The sequence below is a fragment of the Haliotis asinina genome, chromosome 12 (genome assembly GCF_037392515.1).
Source record: "Haliotis asinina isolate JCU_RB_2024 chromosome 12, JCU_Hal_asi_v2, whole genome shotgun sequence".
NCBI classification, from domain to species: domain Eukaryota; kingdom Metazoa; phylum Mollusca; class Gastropoda; order Lepetellida; family Haliotidae; genus Haliotis; species Haliotis asinina.
This window is the reverse complement of record NC_090291.1, coordinates 50,335,036-50,341,110: the sequence shown is the minus strand read 5'-3', so window position 1 is coordinate 50,341,110 and position 6,075 is coordinate 50,335,036. Positions and strand designations below refer to the sequence as shown.

At 39.2% G+C, this 6,075-nt stretch overlaps 1 protein-coding gene across 1 annotated transcript in view; it reads left to right on the top strand.

Moving 5' to 3' along the window:
• Positions 1–6,075, top strand: part of LOC137258069 (hemicentin-1-like) — a 48,774-nt gene that overhangs the window by 1,345 nt on the left and 41,354 nt on the right. The gene's annotated exons all lie outside the window — the stretch shown is intronic.

Sequence of the window (6,075 nt, the reverse complement as noted above, 5' to 3'; positions counted from 1 at the left end):
GCGCCTGAGAGATGTTTTGATGTTATATGGACCAGTCTTCAAGGTTCACCAGACGTCGAGTTGAGCTCGGTACTCATTAATGGGGACGGTAGGGTGGCCTCGTGTTCATGCGTTCGTTCGTCACGCCGAAAATTCGCATTCGATTCCCAAGATGGGTACAATGTATGAAGCCCATTTCTGGGGTCCACAACTGTGATATTGTTTGGATATTGCTAAAAGCGTCGTTAAACGGAACTCACTAACTCACTACCTTCTCATGTATTTCCTCCACTCCAACAGCGCATCTAAGTAACACGCATTCCACGGAATTGTGATGGTGTTGCAATATGTACCTGTTCGTGGTACAGTACTGAGATAAATAGGATTCGTTTTAAAATTTAACCTAGATAACATGGTGGAGTAAAATTCGACCTTAGGGGTGCAAACAAACAAGAGAGTGTCAGACCGATAACTAGTATTTATATTAATTTCGGTACTAACATCTTTCGTGCGATTCTGAGGTGTTTTGAAAATTAGTTTCACTGGACAAGATGGTTTTCATGGATATGTGCCGTAGAGCAACAAACAATCGATTCATAAATACTTTTGAAAAGACGTTTCTGTCTGCACATTGAAGAAACTAGGGGCAGTAAATCATGAAACAAAAGCTTCGCCGGCCTTTCCAGCAGACCACAAAAACAGCCGGCCTCTGGTGGACCTGGTTTATTGGAAGGAACACAGGGAGGATCTGGCTTGTCAAGGACACACCAGTAATTACTTGCTGTTTTATTTACTGCCACCAAAACATTGTCCAATACCAGCATTTAAACCCCCCTTACTTCCTTCTATCTTTTTCTTCCACCCATCCTTTCATTCACCATTCCTTCCTTATTTCCATCCATTCTTCCTTCCTTCCAACCATCAATCCTTCCATCCACCCCTCTATCCACCGACAACTCATCCTCCATCCATATATCCATCCACCCGTCCATTCGTCCATCCATCCATCCACCACCTTTGTCTGTTGCGCACATCTAGCTTGCAATACTCATACCAAGACGATGACAAATAATACTGATTTTTTTTTCGGTTTTCTGGAAATTATGGGGACTCTACTTACCATATTCATCTTCCTGTTGAGTGTGCGTAATGCAGTCATTAAACCAGTTTTCATCGTCAATAGCCGCGGGACACACGGTGACTGTGTAAACAACGTGTAAATTAACGCCGATCACATCCTCATAGCTAACGAAACAAGACTCTTTGTAGAAGCTCTCCTTGTCTGATTCTTTGAAGTACAAACAGGATTTCTAGTGTAATGGTTGAAAGGCTCGTCCTCCTACCAAGAAATGTTGAAATTTTCAGGTGTTCATGTGATGAGTGTACATCAATAAATATTATGTTTCTTTACTTCTTTGTTTGTTTTCAGCGGGTTTGACTGACTGAATATTGAAAACGCAACATGAAGCTGCAATGTAAAATTGCAGATGATTACAAAGGAACCCCATATGAAAGTCTGTCCAATCAACACATTGTTTACAGTTTGGACGTTCGTAGGTTAAGTCATTTCACAAATACGTAGAACATGGTTACCAATATGTATGTTTCAAGTAGACGCGCGTCACCGGAGTGCCAACACCAAACGCTCCCATTTACATGAACCACATTTGGATTCCAGGTTACGATCGGTCAGCAGTAATCTGTGAAAAAAAATGAATAAGCGTGTCCGGATTGGTGACATGCAGTTCAACAGCTTTCTCATAATATCGATCACTGCTTTTCTCATAATGTCGATCACTGGTTCGCCTGGAAACTCTTTCGAGATAGCTGGAACATGACTGCGGTAAATAGATACATCGTCCGTGGATAATAAATTTTGGGAGGTGCATTACTGAACAAATTTTATGGATAAGAATTGGTACGTGAGGGTGATATTTATATAAAAGCGTTTAAAAACGTTTATAACTCAAGAAATATAAGAAGCTGTTATCCCTGCTAAAGCCTGTTCAATGTTGTATTTCCTGTCCTCTAGAATGCCAATCAAAGAAGTTCATGGAGGTGGGATGAACATACAGTACAGAAAGTTATTTCGTCCTGGCTGATATGCTCATCGTCTGGGGTTCATCAGCAAATGCTCATTGCGGAAAACAATTCTCACATGACAGCGGGGAACGTTTGCTGGTTTTTTTTAAACATTTCACAACAATGCTATATTTTCTTATTTTGTGTCCACTTCAGTGACCATGTCTATTGTACTGGAAGAGGACTTCAAATATAATTTACCATACTGGGTCAAGTGGAGTAAAACTCTGGAAGATACTTCACACATGCCGCCTTAAGAATGGGCATATAGAAGGATACTGGTATTATTCAAGAATATCACGCAAACTGCAAATGTGACATCTTCTCCCTGGCACAGGAATATTATGCCATCTGCAAACTTCCTTTTGTACACGGTGACAAGAAACCCTCAAAAAGTAGATTATACGGTGAATTCAAAGATTATTTGTTTTCTATTTTAATCTATTTATGAGGACATAATCAGCATATCCTTTTGATGTACTAGTATTTGAAACTTGCTTCCCGGTGATGCAGATTATAACGTGAAGTCTTTGTGAAATAGTGTTCCCAAGCCAGGTCATGGAAATGATATTCTATGTTTGCCACACATAGGACAATAGGGAATGATGCAGGGTGTGTTGTATACAACGGCAACTTATTAGTGGTTGAGTTAAGAGCTGTGTCTCAGTATAGAATTGAAAAGATGATATATGACAGCCCGGTACGTTTTCCAGAGATACTTTTCCCCCAGAAACGTATCAGGCTGTACCAGATTCGCAATAGCATGAACAAAGAGGTGATTGTATTTCATAGGGAGTGGCCTTCTTAGAAAAGATAAATGAATATTTTCTATTGCTTTTAGGTCTTGAAAACATAAATTTGAAAAGCCTTGAAAAATGAAAATGATTTAACCATTGTATCAAAGACACTCAGATAACAGCAAAAGCCACTAGAATTAGTAGAGAGTCTTTAACTGGGTTCATTAAGATGCACTGACGATCCCATACTGATTGAGTCGTGACTGCAAGAGGCTGACTATTGCGACACAAACCTGGAGACTATCAACAAACACATTACGTAGCCGATGTCTCTTGGCTACCTCCTGCCCATTGATAAACCATCTGAGGAAAGGGGTAAGAAGTATCCCAGAAACGTCCGGTTGTAAATAATTACGAAAGTCACAAGTGTGCCTGTAATTACTGGGTAAATAGAACGCAGAGGGATTTTGATTTGATTTCACCGTTCTACATAAAGTACGAGTGTAGTGTAGGATCATCTGTTACACGGTTGTTTGTTGACTGTTGTTTAACGCCGCACTGAGCAATATTCCAATTATACTGAGGCGGTCTGAAAATAATAGAGTCTGGTCCAAATAATCCAGTGATCAACAGCATGAACATTGGTTTACGCCGTTGGGATACGATGTATCAACCGAGTCAACGAGCCTTAACACCCAATATCTTTACTCGCCTCTTACAAACATCGATTGCCGACGATAAATTTGCTAACCTTGGTCTTCACAGGTCAGGGGGTATGTTGGTAGAAAGGTCTACTACATCACTCATGCGACCTGTAAGTTTAGCGTCTTTACATTTGTAGACAATGCATGTAGGATGTCCCTTCTTTACCCAGTAATGCTAGTAGTTGCTGCTGGACTATGTTGTAAGAAACTGGGCCACTGGGCCACACAAGTATTCTGACTTTGACAGGATCATTTTGTCTTTTAACAGTTGCTCATGAGGTTGGTGGGATTTTATAGGGTTCAGTTTTTAATGCATATATTATATTATATTATATTATATTATATTATATTATATTATATTATATTATATTATATTATATTATATTATATTATATTTACATATATATTCTGGTTCATAATTATTGAGAATTTTTCTTCTTACTTTAAGCTATCCTAACACCTCAACTGATTCACTGATACTTAAAACTAAGTAATGGTATAAGGGAGGTAACTCATCTTGGCCTACTGAGTATAGTACAATTAGAGTTACCTCCCCTGAATTTGTAGCAGACGTCATTTTCCTCAGCACTGTCAACAATGTCTGCTGAAGATAAAAGAAGGTTGATTTTTGAGTTGTGTAATCAAGGAATTGATGATGTAAATACATTGGCAGAGAGAACAGGAACTCCTCTTTCTACTGTGTATAGGATTAGGAAGAATTTTAAAGAGGGAAAGGATTTTGGGCCCCATAAAGGAGCAGGGGGACCCAGAAAATTGGACTTCTCAGATCGCGTCCGGCTGGGAATTTTAGCGTCTAAAAAGCAAAGGGCAAGCATCTCCAACATCAAGTATGAAATGATAGAAAGGGGATCAACAGTTGTATCAAAATCTACAGTTAGAAGAAATTTGATTGATCTTGGATGGGAGAAAAAGACTGGAATTCCTTCTCCTCTCATGAAACAAGAACATAAAGACAGGCGTGTTGAGTGGTGTTTGGCACATGAAAACTTTGACTGGGAAAATGTGATTTTTACTGATGAAAGCTCAATATGGGTATATCCCAATAATGTGAAAATATGGACAAAGTCTGCGTCAGCACCGTTGTATTGACGACCTAAATACAGCCCAAAGTTTCATGTATGGGGAGGGATATCCTTATTAGGAACGACCCCGCTGTGTGTGTTTGAGGGAAATCTGACAAGTCAACGCTACACTAACATATTAGATAATTTTCTCCTTCCAAGTGCACATGTGTTTTATGGAAATGACTGGATTTTGCAGCAAGATAATGATCCTAAACCCACCGCAAAACATGCCAAGCAGTGGTTTCAGGAGAAAAATGTGACTGCATTACCATTTCCTGCATATAGTCCTGACTTAAATCCCATTGAGAACATTTGGGGGATGATGAAGGAATGTGTGAATCAAAAGGGGTTGACAAAAATTGAAGACATGGAGAGAGAAGTGGTCCGATACTGGGACAGCATAACTCACGAGACACTAACCTCTCTGATAGGAAGTATGCCTACCCGTCTTAGACTGTGCCGTGAAGCTCAAGGAGACTTGATAAAATATTAAATTGTTACCTACACAACATGAAAAGGTCAGTTCACTTTTACAATACATTCAATTTTATCTGATTTGTTCTCGTTTAATAATATGAAATGCTTTAGCTAGTCTCAATAATTTTGAACCATACTGTGTACTTTCTCTGTTACTGTGAGGTACATTGAGACTTTTCTTTTTCTTTCACACTCTTTAAATTTTAGCTCTGGGGTCTTTTTTATTTTTGTAAGTGGTGGCGCCTTCCAGGAATCTTTGTCTAGCGGTATCAGTTCATTCACAATGAACAGCAGCTTACCCTTTGTGGATGTCCGTAATGATGCTGGTCTCATCGTGCCTGGGGTCTGCTGTGGCTCTAGTCTCTCATCTTGTGCCTGGCAGGTTTCTTCAGTTGAAGGATGATCTGTTGTCTGGGGTGGTCTATGCTGCCATCCTGGGGGTGGGGCCTGTGGGTGTTCTTGTTTCCCCTTGGGTCTAGGTATTGCTGCTCACGATGACAACACTTGTGGACGTAATATGGTAGATGTTTTAAACAGACTTCTGTGAAATAGCTATATACGCAGACTATTTTCAGTGAAAACGTATCGGTGAATTTCACTTTAAACAATACTGTAAATCAAATCTCATTCGTATAATGTATAAACCAATAATAACGATTTAAATCTGTGATCATGTGTTAAACAAAAGTTGAATACAGTTCTGAGATTTCATTGTATATACTTTAAGCTCTTGGGTACTTATAATGTATATAGACTAATATTATTGTAGAGAAAACATTTGTGACAAAATCATTTTGCCTGTCCAACTCCTTCACGAATATCAAAGGATCCTGTTCCTTTATAAAGATACGTAATCTTAATTTCACTTTGTTCGGTTTACATTTTTGTTTAAAGTGAAGTTCATCAGTACATATTCACTGCAAACATACTATGACTGCAAATTCATTCGTCCCAGTGTAAATCCGGGTCAGGGGTAGCGTTCTTCAAACATGTTGCTGTAAGACGAGTCTC